At 36.7% G+C, this 19,027-nt stretch overlaps 2 long non-coding RNA genes across 6 annotated transcripts in view; one reads left to right on the forward strand and one right to left on the reverse strand.

Moving 5' to 3' along the window:
* LOC143681349 (uncharacterized) overlaps nt 1-19,027 on the forward strand; it is a 173,006-nt gene that overhangs the window by 116,199 nt on the left and 37,780 nt on the right. For 2 of the 5 annotated variants that reach the window (XR_013174550.1, XR_013174553.1), the window contains exons 4-6: nt 3,656-3,851; nt 4,882-5,009; nt 6,631-6,790. The exons of 2 other annotated variants lie outside the window; for them this stretch is intronic. This is a non-coding gene — a long non-coding RNA (uncharacterized LOC143681349). The remainder of the gene's footprint in view (nt 1-3,655; nt 3,852-4,881; nt 5,010-6,630; nt 6,791-19,027) is intronic. One more of the 5 variants, XR_013174551.1, reaches the window with a different exon arrangement.
* On the reverse strand, nt 574-17,556 carry LOC143681352 (uncharacterized). The gene is made up of 3 exons (XR_013174558.1): nt 17,336-17,556; nt 16,866-17,012; nt 574-782 (listed from the first exon to the last, which is right to left on the reverse strand). It is a non-coding gene; the product is annotated as an uncharacterized LOC143681352 (long non-coding RNA).

Consider the following 19,027-nt stretch of genomic DNA (forward strand, 5'->3'; position numbering starts at 1 on the left):
TGGCAGAGTCTTCAGATTCCTCTAGTATCTTTGGTTTTCGTCTCCCCTGTTGTCTTTGGTTTTCCCTGAGAAATATTTCTTAGCTTAAGTCTATGTCTTAAAGTCTTTCAGATGCAATTCACATTATTATACCGGGGCTCTGTTAGTGTGTTGGTAAGGAAAGGAAAAGCACTCTATAATCTTATGATTATATCTCAATCTTATAGTGGCCAACGTTCCTTAGCCCTTTTTCCTCCTTTAGTGAGACAGAAAGGTAGAGGAAGCTGAAGTGGGGTAAATGCCGTCCCTCAGGTAAGAGAAGTCTCTAGCAGAGCCTTTTTCCTAGAGAGTAGGCCTTTTTATGGAGAATACTCTGAGTATATTTCAAAATTTTATTTTTCCCATCCCCCTGCCTGAGCCAAGAGGGGATCTTTCTTGTCCCTTTGCTATGAGAACCTAGTTTCTGGAGATAAAACCCATGAAAGAATAAGGGACCCTCTAAGACTGCAGCTCCCAGGAATTTCCCACTCTGTTGCTAGCTCACATTCAGCCTCCAGCAATTCATAATTATGTTTTAGATGTTCTTACCAGTTTTTTTTGGCTCCAGTGGCATCTGCTCATAACAGATTTCTGCTGTGATTGCATTTGTCTATCTCTCCAAGTTTCAGGGCAACTGTCTGACTTGCAATCTTGGTTCTCTGGTGTGTCCAAGAAAAGTCATTGATTTCTAATTTGTTCTGCTCTTTTCATGTTGTAAGGATGGGAGTGATGGCTTCTAAGCTCTTTACATGTTGGAGCTGAAACTGGAAGTCAGATAATTTTCTTTTAATCATAATGTATAGCTTCTCAAATATGTTTGCTTTGTAAAATAAAAAAATAATAAGCTTAAGAAAAGGGGGAAACATTCATTGTTTTGTAAAATGTATATTCAATCCCATTTAACAGCTGTTAAGCTCGTACTTGCCAAAGATGTTATGCTAGGTTCTAGGAAATGCCAACAGGAAGGAGACATAGTTCTTATCCATCACAGAACTCACAACCAGACTTCATCACTTCTCTGTTAGAGGCATTAAAGAGATTCCTAAGGGAGCACACAGGAGAGAATAGTTCATTCCACCTAGGGAAGTCAGTGAGATCTTCGAAAAATGGTGAGGCATGCATTAGCCTTTGATGAATAAATAGAAGTTCAGGGTTTGACTAAGAGAAGGATAGTCTAGGTAGAATAAACAGCGTGTGCAAAGACTGGATGGATATTTTGGCAAAGAGTAAGGGTGTCATATAGTTGGAACATAGAACATGTGACTAAGAATGGATAGAGGCAAACCTGGAAAAGACAATGGTAAAAGTCTTCTAAAATAAGGTGTTAGGATTTTGTCTTATAGGCCATAGGAGTCAGTAAGGGTTTTTAGGAAGAATAATGTAATCATATCTGCGTTTAAAAAGATACCTCTGGATAAAATGGAGATAATTGAGGGGAAGAATGAACCAGGGGTTGGGAGGTTGAATTTCAAGGTTATTTTCATGATGTAACTTAATAAATTGCCTTTTTTTTTTTTCATGGGCAGGCACTGGGAAATGAACCCAGGTCTCCGGCGTGGCAGGCAAGAATTTTGCCTGCTGAGCTACTGTGGCCTGCCCATAAATTGCCTTTTTAAAAGCCATTCCATTTCTGATATATTGCATTCTGATAGCTCTAGCAAACCAATACAGATGATATATCATATTTTCAGTTGACATTTATGGTGGAAACTTAAATATGCTTGGGCTATAAATAAAGTTTTGAAAGTAATCAGGTATGTACTAGTAAAAACCATTGGCATGGGTGAGAGTGTCCAAAAAGGGAAGGGGGCTCAGCCTTGCTAAGGAATTTGGTATTGATATCACCCCAGTTTATCCTGCCCCATGTTGTTCCAGGAAATATATATATACAATATAGGTGGTAGGTCAGAAAATGGCCCTAAAAGATACCCACTTCACAGTCCCTGAAACTTGTAAATATTATTTTAGTTGGAAAGAAGTCTTTGCAAATGTGATTAAATTAAGGATCTTGAGACAAAGAGATTATCCTGGAGTATTTTGTGTACACCCTAAATGTCATCACAAGTGTTCGTATAAGAAAGAGAAGAGGAGAAGACATACACACACAGAGAAGAAGACACACACAATGTGAAGATGGAGGCAGAGATTAGAATGATGTGGCCTCAAACCAAGGAATTTCAACAGCCGCCAGGGTTTGGAAGAAGTAAGGAGCAATTCTCCTAAAGAGACTTCAGAGGGAATGTGGCCCTGCCAACACCTTGGTTGCAGCCCAGTAACACTGACTATGGACTTCTGGCCTATATAACAGTGAGGGAATAAAACCTTATTGTTTTAAACTACCAGATATGTGGTAATTTGTTACAGCAGCCACAAAAGACTATATGATACACTTGGTGCCATTTTGGATCTTTGGAACTACAATGGATCTTTATGGACCTATCAAAATTGCATGTGCATCCCAGGACATGATTATAATTGAGCAAATGAATGAGGAAATGAACTTCATCTTTCAACATTTTCTATCAATTTTCATGTCAAAAAGTGTCCAGTTGTGGATGCTGCAAGGAAATGAAATGTTTTGAGTTACTACAAATGCCATGTAAGTTTCAAACTCTTTGTACTGGAGAAAATTCTTGAAAAGTTCTTCTTGGAGAAATTTAATAAATCACATTTTTGAATGTTGCAAGAAAACCCAGAGTTCAACCAAATGGTCAGATGGATGCTTCAGGAGGAGTAACTAACGTATTTGGAGGATTGACAGTCAGGTTCTATCAAGCTGTATTCAATACTTGCTCATATTCATGGAGTCTCATTTCTGATGCATGTTCATTCACTTATCAATGACTTATTGCATGTTCTCTATATAACTATCCCTGAGGTAAGGGAATGACGGCTGCTTTGTTGAAGGTGTTTTCGCTTATGCTACAGAAGCAGAAACAGGCAGAGACTAGCAGACCTTAAAAGAATGTATATAGAGAGTCAGAACTTGGTTAATGGCATATACCTGAAACTGTCAGGCAGTCGTTGCTTTGAATGGTAGTGTGGGACCATAACAATGACCGTACAAGCCAAAACTGTGCCAAAGAGAACTTAAATAATTAATAGGAAAATTACTATTATTACATGAGATTTAAAATTTTGTCAGAACACTGTAAAATCATTTACTGTTAGTTATAAAAATATAGGGAAATAAAAATTTACTGAAACTAATAGTTATTTAATGTACCATAATTTAAAACATTAGAAACATTGAGAGTTAAAGCATTTTATATCTTTGTAAAAAACTTTTCAAGAATAGTTTGAACATTTGCATTTTTTCACTGTATAATTACAATAAAGAGTGAGCATCTTTTCTGTGCCTGAGTAAATTGTCACACTCCTTTCTCAGTTTGAATCAGCTACCAATGTTTTACCCATTGTACTTTCAGGGTCATAAAGTATCTCTTGAGAGTTGCTTTACTGTGAAGATTTTTGCTTTCATTATTTCCTATGGGACATCTTTGCCCTTTCAACACACTTTCCTCATTCATGTCAATAAGTTTGCTTTCACTAACCTACATTAGTTGGATATCTACAATTTCTCAACAGGAGCAGTATAAACATTCCAATGGTCAGCTGTTACTTCTATGCCTTATAGAGAGAAGAACCTGGGAGCAAGAAGTCAGAGAAGGCCTCACAGGAAGAAGCTGGAAGTCAGCATATAACAGAAGAATAACAAGGAGAGGGAAATTACCAGGTGATAAGAAGCAGAGATGAAAGCCAAGAAACTCCAGAGTTCAACAAGTTGGCTCCAGAATGCTACAGACTTTGGAAAGAAAGCATTAACTTCACAGGTCCTTGATTTTGGACTTCAAACCTGCAAAACTGTGAGATGATAAATTCCTGTTGTTAGACCAACCCATTGTGTGGTACTTGTCATAGCAGCCTGTCAAAATTAGATATATACCATGGTAATTGGAATTTGAGCCATGTTGTTGGTAACTGAAATCAATCTCTTCATATCAGCATTGAGCAGAGCAAGGACTCCCCTATACCTCAAATGTTAAGCCATATCATTGTATACAAAATAAACAGTATTGATATGCACCATTTACTTCTGACTCTTAAAGCATTTAAGTTTCAACAACAAAGAGATTTGTTAAATTAAATTTTATTACAAAAATAATAAAATCCCATTATGGAAAATTTGAAAAATAGAGACAAGGGAAAAAAAAAATCCCACCACCTCAATACTAGCACATTTTATTTTATGGATTTTTCCAATTTCTTTTTTATCTGAGTACATTTTTATATAATCATAATCACAGTGTACATATAATTCTGTATCCTGCTTTTTAATTCACTATTATATCAAACATTATCCCATGTCATGACTAGTCTTTGTGTCAGTTTTCTTAAACAGCTTTCTTAAAGATATTTTACATACTATAAATTTCACTCATTTTAAGGTACAGTACAGTGAATTTTAGTAAATTTTTATTAATGATTGTGCAGCCCTTGCCACAATCCTGTTTTAGCATATTCTCTTGAAATGTTTATGGTCAATTCCTGCTCCCAACCTTAGCCCCAGATAACCAATATAGTTGTACCTTTTTAAAAGAAATTTTATATAAATGTAGTCATCATATTCTTATGCATCTGGCTTCTTTCATTTAGCATATGTTTTTGAGGTTTATTCAAATTGTTGCACGTGTCACTAGTTTTCTCCTTTTGTAGTATTCCATTGTAAGGATTTACTACATTTTGTTTATTATTCACTAGTTGATGGATATTTTTATTATTGCCAGTGTTTTAGTAGTATGAATAATGCTGCTATAAACCACTCATATATGTTTTTTGTTCTGTTTTGTTTTGCATGGGCAGGCACTGGGATTCAAACCTGGGTCTCCAGCATGGCAAGCAAGAACTCTTCCTGCTGAGCCACCATGGCCTACCCTATATGGACAACCTCATTTCTCTTGAGTTGATACCTGGGAGTTGAATTGTTGGCTGTTAGTGTTTAACTTTTTAAGAAACTACCAAACTCTTTTCCAAAGTGGTTGTACCATTTTACTCCTTCCTACAGTGTACTAGGGTTTCAGTTCCTTCAGATCCTCACCAGTGCTTGGAGTTTTCAGTCTTTTTGAGTTCAACCATTCTAGTGGGTGTAGAGTGGTATCTCATGATGCATGCAATTTGCATTTCCTGAATGACTAATGACACTAACCATCTTTTCATGTGCTGATCAGCCATTTGAATATCTTCTTGGTGGAATATCTATCCAAATCATTTGTTCATTTTTAATTGGTTTATGTGTCTTATTATAGAGTTAGGAAAGTTCTTTATTCTATTTAAAAGTCCTTTATCAGAGGTTTTAGGAATATTTTCTCCCAGTCTGTGTCCTGTCTTTTCATTTATTAAAGGTATCTTTTGATGACCAAAAGTTTCTCAGTTTATCAACTTATTTAATGGATTGTGTTTTTGATGTCCTATCTAAGAAATATTTTCCTACCCCAAGATTGCAGACTTTTCTCCTTTGTCTTCTAGATGTTTTATAATTTTAGTTCTTACATTTTACTTTATGGTCTTTAAAGTTATCTTTTTTTTTTTGCATATGTGTATCCAATTGATTAAGCACCTTTTGTTGAAAAAATTATCTTACTCCATTGAATTACCTTGGCAGTTTGTTGAAAATCAACTAACCATATGTGAGTTTCTTTCTAGTCTCTATTCTTATGTCTATTGTTTGACAATAACACACTATCTTGACTATGCTATCTTTGTGGTGAGTTTGGAAATCAGATAGCTTAAGTCTTTCAACGATGTTCCTCTTTTTAAAAATGGTTTTGTCTATTACAGTTCCTTTACATTTCCATATTAATCCTAGGATCAATTTATTAAAATCTAATAAAAGAAGCCAACTGATATTTTAGTCAATTGTTTTGAATTTCTAGATCAATTTGAGGAGAATTAATACCTTAACAATACTGAGTTTATAATATACAAGCAAGGTGTATATCTTAGTTTGTCAGGCTGCTATGACAAATACCACATAGTAGGTTGATTTAAACAGCAAGCAGTTTTGGCTCATAGTTTCTAGGGCTAGAAGGCTTGCTTCTCCCTGGAGTTTTTAGCATTCTGTGCTGGCTACCTGCAATCCTTGAGGTTCTTTGGCTTTTATCTCTGCCTCCAATCACATGGCAAGGTCCTCTCCTTTCTTGCTTCTGTGACTTCCAGTTCCTAGTTAGTAAGGCCTTCAGTAATCCAGATTAAAACCCACCCTCATTCACATGAGCCACACTTTAAAAGTAAACGACCTTCACGAGGTCCTGTTTACAGTGGGTTCACACTCACAGGAATGCACATTAAGATTAATAACATGTTTGTTTTGGGGTACATAGTTCAGTCTGCCTGTATATCTTTTATTTAGCTTTCCATAAATTTCTCTCAGCAATATTCTGTAGTTTTAATGTATAAGTCATATTTAAAAACATTTATCCATAAATATTTGCACCCTTTTTATGTTATCATGAATGGAATTATTTTCTTCATTAAGATAGTTTATTGCTAGTATATAGAAATATGTCAATTTTTTTTATATTGATCTAGTATCCTTTTACTTTCCTATGTTAGGTTTCTCCAGAGGAACAAAAACATGAAGAGATTTATTATAGGAATTACCTCATTCAACCATGAGGATTGGCAAGTACAGATTCTGGAAGGCAGGCTGTAAGTTGGAAACTGACGAATGTGAAGCTGATTCCCTAGGAGAAGTCAGCTGGCTGTAGGAGAGGTAGGAATTCTTCCTGATTTCTAAAATCAGTCTGGTTCTAAGACCTCTAAGTAATTGTGCAAAGAGACTCTCCTTATTGCTTAAGGCACTCTCCTTTGTTGATTCTAGATGCAATCAGCCGGTTATAGATGAAAATCCATCTGCAGAGTACCTTCACAGTAATAGTCAGGCCAGTACTTGCTTAATCAAACAACTTGGCAATACAACTCAGCCACATTGATACGTGAACTTAACCATCACATTTGCTGAACTCTATTAATGATTCTATTAGTCTTTTTCTTAGATTCCTTAGGATTTTTCTATATAGAAGATCATTTCATCTATGAATAAAACATTTTGCTTCCCTTTCTAATCTACATGCTTTCAGTTTCTTTCTCTTGCCTTATTGCATTAGCTAGAGCATCCAATACAATGAATTTCCCCAATCTAAAGGAAAAAAAAAATTATTAGTCTTTCATCATTAAGTATAATATCAACTGTGGGGTTTGTTTGGTGCTGTTTATTAAGTTAGTGAGTTTTAACTTATTAAGTTGAGGAAGTTCCCTTCTATTTCTTCTTTGTTGGGAGGTTTTATCATGAATAGGTATTAGATTTTTTCCAATACCTTTTTTGGGGGGCTGTACTGTGAGCATATGGTTTTTGCCCTTTAGTCTCTTAATATTGTGTTTACATTGACTGATTTTTTAACTTTGAAACTTCTCTTGCATATCCCACTATTTCATGGTTTATAATCTTTTTTTATATATTGATAAATTTAATTTGCCAATGTTTTGTTAACAAGTTTTATATATTCATGAGAGATATTCATTTGTTGTTTGTTTGTTTATATGATACCTGTGCAGCTTTATCTGGGTAAAACTGACTTCGTTAAATTAGTAGGAAAGTGTTCTTTTACCTATTTTCTGAGTTTGCATAAAATTGGTATTATTTCTTCCTTAAATGTTTGATAGATTATATTAGTGGAAAGATTTTAAATTACCAATTCACTTTCTTTGAGATAGATCTATTTAGATTTTCTGTTTCTCTTTAAGCAAGTTTCAATAATTTGTGTCTTTCCAGAAATTTGTCCATTTCATCTAAATTGTCTAATCTGTTGTCATAAAGTTGTTCATAGTATTTCCTTATAATTATTTTAATTTCTGTATGGTCTGTAGTGATGTTCTCTCTTTCATTCCTGATTTTGGTAACTTGTGTCTTCTTTCTTTTTACCTTGGTCAACCTAGGTGAAAGTTCCTCAATTTTATTGATGTTTTCAAAGAACTAAATTTTATTGTAATTGAAATTCTCTGTTATTTTTTGTGTTTTCTATTTTTTTTTCTAGTTTTTAAAAAACTAACTATTTTTTAGTTTTCTATTTCACTGATTTCCATTTAGATCTTTCCATTTGGATTATTTCTTACTGTGGATTTGAATCACTCTTCTTCTCGAAGCTTCTTAAGTTAGAAATTTATACTTTTAATTTTGGATCTTCCTTCTGTTTTAATATAAGCATTTGTAACTATAAATTTCCTTCTTCTGCTGTTATATCACCTTAAAGTACTACTTTATCTGCATCACATAAACTTTGATATGCTGTTCTCATTCTTAATCAGTTCCCAATATTTTCTGATTTCCATTGTGAATCCTTTTTAAACCATGACTTATTCAGAAGTGTGCTATTCAGTTTCCAAATATTTGAAGATTCCCTAGATGTTTTTGCCATTGATTTCTATTTTAATTCCATCATGCTCAGAGAATATGTTTTGCATGATTTCAATCCTATTAAATTTATTACTACTTGTTTTATGGCCTTTGTTAAGATCTATGCTAGAAAACAATCCAATGCACTTAAAAAGAATATGTATTCTGCTGGTGTTAGGTGGAATACCTTATATATGTTGATAAGGTTAAGTTGGTTGATAGTGTTATTTGAGTCCTCCTTAATGATTATCTTTCTAGTTGTTCTATCAGTTTTTGAGAGAAGAGTATTAATTATCCAAATATAATTACTGAATTATTTATTTCTACTATGAATTCTGTCAGCTTTTGCTTCGTGTATTTTGAATCTCTGCTTCATGTATATTTGAGGTTTCTATATAAATTGTTGTATCTTCTTGTTGTATTGACTCTTTTATCATTATTAGATGTCCCTTTTAGTCTTTAAGGATATTCCTTGTACTAAAGTCTCTATTCTTTGATATTTGTACAGCCATTCCTGCTCTCTCATGGTTACTGTTTGCATGGTATATCTCTTTCCATCTTTTTACTTTGAACTTATTTGTGTCTTTGATCAAAAGTGTGTCCTTTGTTGTATAAATCTACCATGGTTTACTTTTTGTTTCTCCATTATTGGGCATTTATGTTTAAGCATTGTTTTACAAATAATATTCCACACATGTTCAATTATTTCCTTAGAATAGGAAATTCATTTAGTAACATTCCTCAAACAAGAAAAGTTTCAAAGTTTTCCCCATGACTATATGCACATAGTGATTTTCCTTGGAAAATTATAAATTAATGAAAATATTATTTTTGAAGAAATTGTACTAAAAGCTTTATATTAGTCTTTTAATATAATCCTCAAAACAAATCAATAATATAAGTATTTTTATCCTGATTTACAGATGAATGATTTAAGGATCATAGAGATTAAGTAATAGGCCTAAGAATATAAAAATAGTTTTAAATGAAGAAGCCAGGATTTGGATCCTGTTCTGTTAGACTCCATTTGCTAGAGTACAGTTTTACTTTAATCCCTTCTCTCTCTTTTCCTCTCTCTGTACTCTACCCATTCACAAAATTTTTTCTCCCAAAATAACCTGCCCCTTCACTGCATATACTCAGTGCTTTCATAGCAAATTATCTGGCCCTTCCTGTTGGGTCCAGACTATGAAAAACTCATGCACAGTTGCAAATACCTGATTATGGTTGGCCTTACACATCGAAATGGCCAAGAATGGGACTGTCATCCCAGAAGAATATTATCACTTGTATTGGCAGGAGATCAGACAGAGAAAACACAAGATGGGAGCTGAGGAGAAGAGAGCAGACTTTGTCATTGTTGTTAATGTGGTGTTGTAGGGAGGTGGTGGTGGTGATGGTGGTGGCCCGTGTATTATCAACTAGATTTCCCAAAAGTTTCTAGTCCTGTCTGTTGTAGGTTGAGGAATACTATCCTCTTTGGAATATGAATTTGCATCCATCCTGTATCAATTCACAATAGTATTTTAGGAGGAGAACCAAAACCAAGGTGGAAATTGTAGAAATAATTGACGAATAGATTAATGGTAATAAAATCCTTATATTAGTATTGGGAATAATCATGGGGAAGGAAAGGCTGAATTTTTTCCAAAAGAGAATTATTATACATACGTGCATATTATACATTGCTTGCTTTCTCTATATATGTATATAAGACACATCGCTCTACGTACATGCTCCAATCCAAAATAGCAATCACCTCTCTAGCATAAATACCTCACGCAGTATTGGTTCCCATCAATGAACCCAGATTTCATTGCATCACTAAAGAGTTCAGGAAATATTTGCCCTTTTGTTTTCTGTGCCAATAGAAAGAAACATACGAGGGGAACACTGAACTTTAATTTGGCAAATTTGAGTGCACAAGGAATTTCATAAATATTGTGAACAATTTTACTTATACACAGTAGTATTCCATTTTAATACTTTCCCAGAGCCGCCATCCTTTTTTAGGCCTTAAGGGATTTAATTTTGATATTTTAAGAATGATCATTTTTCCTAAAAAGAATATTTGATATGGAAACAGTAGCAAATATAAAAACTGTGGGCATTTGCAATTTCCTAGTTAGAATTCTCAAGTCCTGTCCTTATTTTTTGTGCTGCTGGGGGTGCTTTGGCAGTGGTCAAAGTGTATGGAATGTTCACACCAAGAAGAGGATCTAGGAGAGAGTGTTGCAGCTTCCCAGTCTGTAGTTCTCTAGGTTTGTATCTGATGGGGAGCGACTAAAGGTAAGATGTACAAGCAGAGAAGAGACCACTGGTGAGAAGATGAGATCTTGACTGAGATTATTCTTTAGTATGTGTGCGTATATGTGTGTGTGTGTATGTGTATGTGTACTCATACACAATTTACATACATATGCACGTACTTTTTTCTATTGGAAAAGTCTTGAAAGCTGGACCTGAGTAATCAAAAGTAACACCCATTCTTCACCATTTTGTGTATTTCTTAAAAAACAACATCTTTACCATGGACCCACAAAAGTCCTTTCTCTACCCCCTTCTCCTCCCACAAGTCCCCAGACCCTTCGTGCACATGACCCTTTTGTTGCTGGCCTAACCCCAGATTAGGGTATGTGGCTGGAGCAGGACAGAAGTAGAGATAAGAGCAGGTCTTTGCTGCCTAGAACTTGCGTTATTTCCCTTTCCACCCTATGGTCATGTTTCTGGACATGTAAAATGTATTGGTTTCACTCAGAGTTCTCAAATACAACTGGAGAATTTGCATATAAGAGCCTTTCCCCCTTTTCAAGATATCCGGAGAGTTATTTGAGGGAGTCCCAAGTAAAACTGATCTTCCAAGGGAAACAAGGATCTTACCTTGCTTTTTTTCTTAATTCGAATAGTAGAATAATGAAATATTATTAGAGGGAATATCATCTAGACCAGCATTATAATTCTGTGGAAGAGAAAACTGAATTCTAGAGACCCAGAAAGGCTTTGTCATGGACTCACAGCTGTTTTATGTCTAGCTGGGACTTGAATTTGCCTCTCTGGGCTCTGAGACCAGCATTTTTTCCACTCAGCTGTGACACTGCCTCCTCAAGGAGCTAGCAGAACATCCTGATGCAGAAAGACCTTGTATTTTTACAACTGCTGCTCAAAAACTCTTTTTTAGCATCACACATGTTTTCGAGTTAGATTATACAAATAAACAAATATTATTATTCTCATTTTAGACATCAGAAAACTGAGCAGAAGCACTTCCCACAGTCTCAAAAACACACCAAGATTGTTTTTTACAACACCAAGAGCTGACTACAGGCTTTGGCTGAGGACTGTGGCCCCTGGAAAACAGAAGGCCTCTGTCCAGTCCCTCTTCCGCGGTGGCCCTGCTGCACACTCACATTAGAGCACAGGCACTGCATCACTTCCCACATCTGGTCCCCCAAATTAACCGAGATTTGGATTGCTGAAGGCATTCATAGGCGATGGTGCTAAAACCGTGTGACACTAACACCACACTTTGATCTTTCAGTCCAATCAAAAAGCATTTATTAAGCATCTGTGCAAGACTCCCTGCGGAGACTTTTCTTTGTGTCTCTTGCATCCAACTTCCCTGCTTTTCTTTCATGGCTTACCACCCTTACCGTACCCCAGAAAACGCTCCGGTCCTGATGAATCCCACTGTGTTACTGTTTTCTTAACTAGGGTGGGATCCTTTCTGGGTTCCTCTCCAGATATGAGGCATGGACCAGACCTTTATTCCATCATAGACTCTATCCATCCCTGCTTTAGGGAGATTCAGGAAAGAGTGCTTTCATCAGCGATGTAATTTCAGTGTCGGGTTTCTTCCCTCAGAATGCAGAGTGAACATTTAGAAAGGTGTCTAGGAAGGCAGTTTAGCCCATAATTAGGGATGCTGAAGTGGGCTCCATCTCCCCAATACACACACCAAGGACTAACGTCTCAGATTACAGTTTATGATTTGCCTAAAAATAAATTATTTATTTCAGGCTTGAACTTTGGAAAGAAGAAAAATAAAGGCTGAGAATAATTTTCTTTAAGCTTTCCATGATATTCTTTGCATCAGGGAGGGAGATGAGGGAAGGCAAGATGGAGTGTTTAGAAAGAATGGGAATCTGACACTTTCCCCTTGGCTCATATATGGGATTACATTTTCCTAACCACACACTGTATTTCCATTTTATGACTCACTCAGATAATTTACTATATTTAAAATTACATTAAATTATTTTGCAATTCTCAGTTCAAATATATGGACTATGTATACAGCCAGAAATTCTTCATAGATCAACTCAGTATGGATATTGCATTTGTGTTCTTGTTGCCATGGTGACTAGGAGAGGTGAAAGCTAGGACTTCAGGAAACAGTTGTATGCGATGAAACATCATAACTGCATGTACTTCTGAGAAATATGCTTCTCACATATGAATTTAAAAATCTTAGAACCATCTCTAAAAATTAATTTTCCATTTCTAGCAAGCAGAATATTGCCTAAAAAGAATATACTCAAAACAATCTCTTTCTGCTTTCTTCTTTTTTCTCTAAACTGTAATCTAAGGGCCATTTATCTCAAAAGACAAGCTATGTAAATCCATGAGAATGCTTTGGTTTTGAGATGTAGATGAGACTTGCCAATGAGAATATGAATGAAGTTGTTCCCTGACTGAAGCACACTATCTTTTTTTAGATCTCCCTTTTAAATCCATTATACAGGAATAATAAAACATTTTTCCCCGGTTTGTTTAAGAACTTGGTAAATGAACTTGGGCAACACTTGACAGTGCCAAGATGTTAAACATTTACCAGCTGCTAGAATTCAAACTCTTCTTTTTATTGGCTGATGGCCCTCAAATCCCTGGCTACCCCCCTTTTATTTCCTTATACTCTTTAACTGGGGGGAGGAATTTTTAAGGTTTGCTCTCAAAAGTAACCTCAATAGGAGTAGAAAATGCAATCCTTGTAAGACCTAGACCCATCACAGAATTTGATAAAAGAGCATATCTCACATCCACAGTCTTTCCTACTTAACATTCCCACGTGCAAAGGGAGGATGGATGAAATGCCCTCTCCATTCATTAAGTCCCTCCCCTGTCCCCGTTGCCTATATCATAAGGATACCAGAAAAATTATTAAAATATCCCCTGGTCTTTCATCTGTGGCTTGATTTTTTAAAAGCCTTTTTTATTGTATAATATAATATATGTACAAAACAAAGAAAAAAAAGAAATAGTTTTCAAAGCACTCTTCATCAAGTAGTTATAGGACAGATCCCAGAGTTTGTCATGGGCTACCATCTGTGGCTCAGTTTTTAACTTCCAACTCAGCACCTGTTTCCTCCACCATCTTTTCTTTATTTCAAGATACTTCTAGGTAGAAAGTTTAATAAAAATAAAATCATAGCAATATATTACAGTAAATATTTCCTATCTTTGATACCATCTCCTACATCTGAGTCCACAAGCTCTCAAGCTCAGTATATTGGCACTTCTTCTGCCACCTGGTGGAAGGATGGGGAAGGTGAGGGGAAGTTGTGAAATTAAGTGATGAACCAGGAGTTTCTTCACAGAATCGATAAAAGCCTCTATCAGCGAACGTTTATGGGACTATTATTATTGTTGTTCATCAACTGTTACTCATCCTGGCACACGGCACTATTAAATGCTTTTCTCTAAGAATTAATCAAATTCAGTCCTGGTCCCAGAAGACCGATGAAATATTCTAGAATTAAAAGCTCCACAACAGTTTAAGTCATTTTCCAGCAGTCAGGTCCATACACAAGACAATGCAGGGATTCTTTAGGACTATAAGTTAACATTTAGCACATTTTAGTAGCAATGTGCTTCTTAATGATATTCTGATCCCCAAGTGCTCATGCTTTCTGAGCAAGTCTAGACAGAAAGAAAGAAAGAAGAGAGGCTAGAGAGACAGAGAGTGAGAAACTCGCTTACACTATACATAGCGAAAAATGAAACATTGGAAACATTTTAAAGTAATCATTTAAGTGCTTGTAAGAGTGCTCTAGATGAGAAAAACCTCTCCTTGTGAGCTGTCTGCATTTTTATCCATTTCTGGATTTGTAGGCTATGGAGAGCCAAGATGGGATGATAATCATCCTGTCACAGACGTGAGGAAAGTGACAGCCTCCTCAAACTAGCTTGCACAAACTGAGATTACCAGCCTGTTGAAGTGCCACATGTATAGCAAACTCTAAATTCCTTTCTTTTTGCCAAAACCTCCAGAGAAGAGCAGTCATAAATCATGTAGGAGATACAATGGTTGTTACTAAATGTCTTGAACATTCCATGAGATGTGGCCCTTAATGCCAATTGATCTGGCTGAAGGACGAGTCAAGAGAGAAGGACCATGCTGTTTTATGTTGAAAGGGGCTATTTGCTTGGTCCATTGCGAAGTAGTCTGGTTTTAAAGGATGTTGCCAAGATTCAAATCTAAGCACTCTCATAGTGTTCCGGGATCATTACACATGGTGTAAATAGAGAGAAAAAAAAAGTAATACACATTTACCAAGACACTTGTGCTGGTTTGAAACTGCTATGTATCCCAGAAAAGCCATGTTCTTTTAATCCTAATCCAGTTTTATGGGGCAGACCTCTTGTTTGGGCGGGACCTTTTGATTAGATTTTCCGTGGAAGATGTAGCACACTCAATTGTCAATGGGACCTTTTGATTAGAGGGAGATGTGACCCTGCCCATTCAAGGTGGGTCTTAATTAGTTTATTGAAGTCCTTAAAGGGCCAAAACAGAGAGCAGACACCTAGACACAGACATTTGGAGATGCTTGGACAGCTAACATAGAAAACACTGGAATCAGAAAGCAGTGCAACCTGGAAGCAAAGGACCAGGAGATGCCAGCCATGTGCCTTCCCAACTGACAGAGAAACCCTAGACTGTATTAGCCTTTCTTGAGTGAAGGTATCCTCTTGTTGATGCCTTAATTTAGACATATTCATGGTCTTCAAACTATAAACTCGTAACTGAATAAATCCCATTTGTAAAAGCCGATCTATTTCTGGTGTATTTCATTCCAGCAACATTTGCAAATGGAAACAATACTCTTAACTCAAATGGGGCCGGAGAAGGAGCTGGGGACTAGTGTACTTCCACTCCTATATCCTGACTCCTCCACTCAGGACACTTTTGGCCCAAACCTGGGGTAAGAAGTTGCTGAAATAACCATCAGGCCTAAAGAGGGGGGAGGGGTTCAATCTTGAATATGCCTGATTCTAATAACCGGTGGACATCTGTTGAATATACATTGAATAAGTGATACTTTTCTAAACAAAATGAAAATTCATGTAGTTCAAAAGTAGACTTTAAAATATAGCCTCCAGGATTTTTTGTAGCTGTTTATGTATCCCACTGCTTCCCTACCTGCCCCCACTCCCCACATCCTCATCCACTGTGACAATGTAAAGGTCAGTGCAATTTCACAATTGACTCCATAAATTCTTCCCTCTGTTAGAGTCCACAAGAGGACTTATGTGACATCCAGCTCCTAAGGAAAGCAAGTGGCAATCACTAAGGGCCGGTGTGGATTCCTTTATAGTCAAATTATGTCAGATAAAACTCATTTCTTTCATTGAATTATTAACACAATCTAAGTTCAGTGTATCTAGATAACGGCAAATCACCTTGATCTAAATATACTTATGACAAAGATGAATGAGAAAAATGAGTTGAATTGAAATGTATTTGGATTACTGCACATTAAGAGATAGGTACCAAATAGAAGGGTGTCTCCGGAAGAAAGCTGAGGTATTCTGTCATTTTTAAGATGTTAAAGTAATACCATGAAATAATATAGAAGGCGTGTCTTTGGAGATTTGCCCAATAAATCTGTACTAAGTATGCCCTGGATGCCAAGCAATGAGCCAGGCTTGGGGACAGCAGAATGGGTGATGCCAAAACCTTACCTGTAGGGACCTGGAGTCAGGCTCATTTAGACTGAGGATTGAAAGTAGGAAGAACTAAAGATTGGACAATAGAATCACAAACAAAAACCATGCAGACATTCATTGGGTGAAATTTAGCAGGATATACTTGAAGTTCTGAACTAAGGATCAAAAAAATAAAATTATCCAGTAATGGCATTACTGAAGGGGGTGATACAGCTTAGCAATGTTTGATGTAAAGGACTTAGTAGTTTGAGATGACCAATATAGGGGGGCAATATTTGTGGCTCCCCTCAAATGCCAGTGCAATCTTGGGGTGTGTCCTATAGATATATTGATCCAGAACAAATTGGCAACCACCCCTTATATGATGATGGTTCTGCTGACATCAGTCAGAGTACCGTATTTGGTGCTAAACACTGCATATTATAGTGAGGGCATAGATAAATTCTAGTACCTTTGCAGAAGATCCGCTGAGAGGATGAAAGGCTAGAAACTTCATCAGCAAATGCTTATTGAATGACTACTTTGTTTCAGACACTGATTTTGGAGCTGGAAATAAACAATGGACAAAACAGACAGGTCCCTGTCCATATGGAGATGACTGTTTAACGGGAAACAAGATAAACAAGTAGTTACTAAGATAATTTTACATATTGAGAAGTGCTACTTTAGCAACCACCAAAAACCATGTCATAAGAAGCACATTGGAAGTAGAAACTTAGTGTTTAGACTGGAAAAGGGAAGTCTAAAGGTACACACAGAAGCCTTATAAAATATGAGAAGGACTTTTATATAGATAAGAAACTAAATATATTCTGTAAGTACCCAATGAATAGAACTGTGGCTGGTGGGAGAAATGAAGACAGAATTGACTCAATATAAGATAAAACTTCTGATAGTGACCCCAAAGATGGAAGGGGTTACCTTAGAAAAGAAGTACATTCTTCACCGTCAGATTTACCAAGCAGAAATGGCACCACCTCTCAGCTAGGAGTTGTAAGCTCATGGCTGATAAGTCCAACCTCCTTGTAACTCAGTACTGTGTGGGTGCCACTATTAGCACTTGTTTATCACTCACGGAGATAAAATAGCTGTCTGTCCAACTGGATTGTGAACTTCACAGACTGTGAATACATATGTGTTCTCACTCCTAGCACAATACATAACACAGAGTGGGCATGTAATACATGTTCAATAATAGGATTAAAATATCAAATGAGGTGTTGTGTTAAAAGGTTTTTAAGATGCTTACCATCCTGTGGTGCCATCATTTACATGTATTTCTGAAGTGGTTTGCAGATCTCAATTGCTTAACTGAAAATTCCAACTGTTTATCTCTTAAATATCTAAAAGACAAAATAGTTAACTTGTCATTCTCGAAAATAGTGTTCTTCTTCTTATATTCAGCATCTTCTAAGTGGCATCATCCATGCAAACCAGAAACCAGGCATCATCCTGGTCCTTCTCTCATGTGGTCACATTGGTCTCTCCAATTACTGAGTAGCTTCCCCAACACCCCTCCTCATTCCTTAAAGCTTTAACTTGGATTCTCAAAATTTTAAACTGGTTTCTTACTCAGGAAACTTTCACTTGCAAGTGATAAAAATCCAATCGAGTCTTGCTCAAGAAGAGAGGAATTCATTGGTGTGTGTAGCTGGGAAGTCTATTGCTACACTGAATTTAGCCTCAAACAATACCAATACAACTCACTTCCCCAACTTCCAACTCTGTTTTCCTCTAAATATTGGCTTAATGATTATAGGGCCCTCTCCATGTAGCAGAAACGATGGCCCTGGGAAACCACAAAGCTATGTTGCTTCATCTTGTAAAAACAAAACAAAACCCTGTGCCCCAGAGTACATGTGTGGAAGTTCATGGAAAAAAGTCTGCTTGGTGCTGCTTGGATTACATGCCCAGGACTGGATCAATCCCAGTTAACCAGGGAGAGCATACTATAATTGCCTGGGTTTGTGTCAATGTCCACCCAAAGCATAGGTGGGCCAGAGAATGAAGACAAGGTAATTCTCTTCCAGAAAGAGATGCTGGACAGATAAAAAACAATAGATGTCCTCTATTGTTATTGTCAATAGCTTCCTAATTGCCTCATGTTTCCCACTTCCCATGTCATGCACTTTGTTTTTAGAAGAACAATCTTCCTCAATGGCAATTATAATCCTCTACCTTCCCTCTTTAAAACCCTTAAATAGCTCCTACTAGCTTGAAAAATAAAGTCAAAACTCTTTAGAATCTGGTTCCTTCCTACCTCTCAGTCATATTTGTCCCAGTACTGCTCTCATGGCAAAGCTCCATCCACACTGAATTGCTTTCAGTTCCCTAAACATGGAGGTTCATGTCATGCCTTCCATCTACCCTCTTATCCCTTCTGTCTCCCCTCCGCCCCCACCTCCACTAGTTTCATTTAAAGAGTTAGCTCACTATGCCATCCTCTACATACTTTTTCTGCTTCCCCTCAGCAGGGGGTAGAATTTACCCACTGTGCCCTATACACCTCTCTCTCTAGTTAGCACATTTGTTTACATACCTATCTGTAGTCACAGTGGCAAGTGGCTCCATAGTAGATGTGGGGAACATGGGACCAGGGGACAAGAAAGGTCT

This window comes from Tamandua tetradactyla, chromosome 4 (genome assembly GCF_023851605.1).
Source record: "Tamandua tetradactyla isolate mTamTet1 chromosome 4, mTamTet1.pri, whole genome shotgun sequence".
NCBI classification, from domain to species: Eukaryota; Metazoa; Chordata; class Mammalia; order Pilosa; family Myrmecophagidae; genus Tamandua; species Tamandua tetradactyla.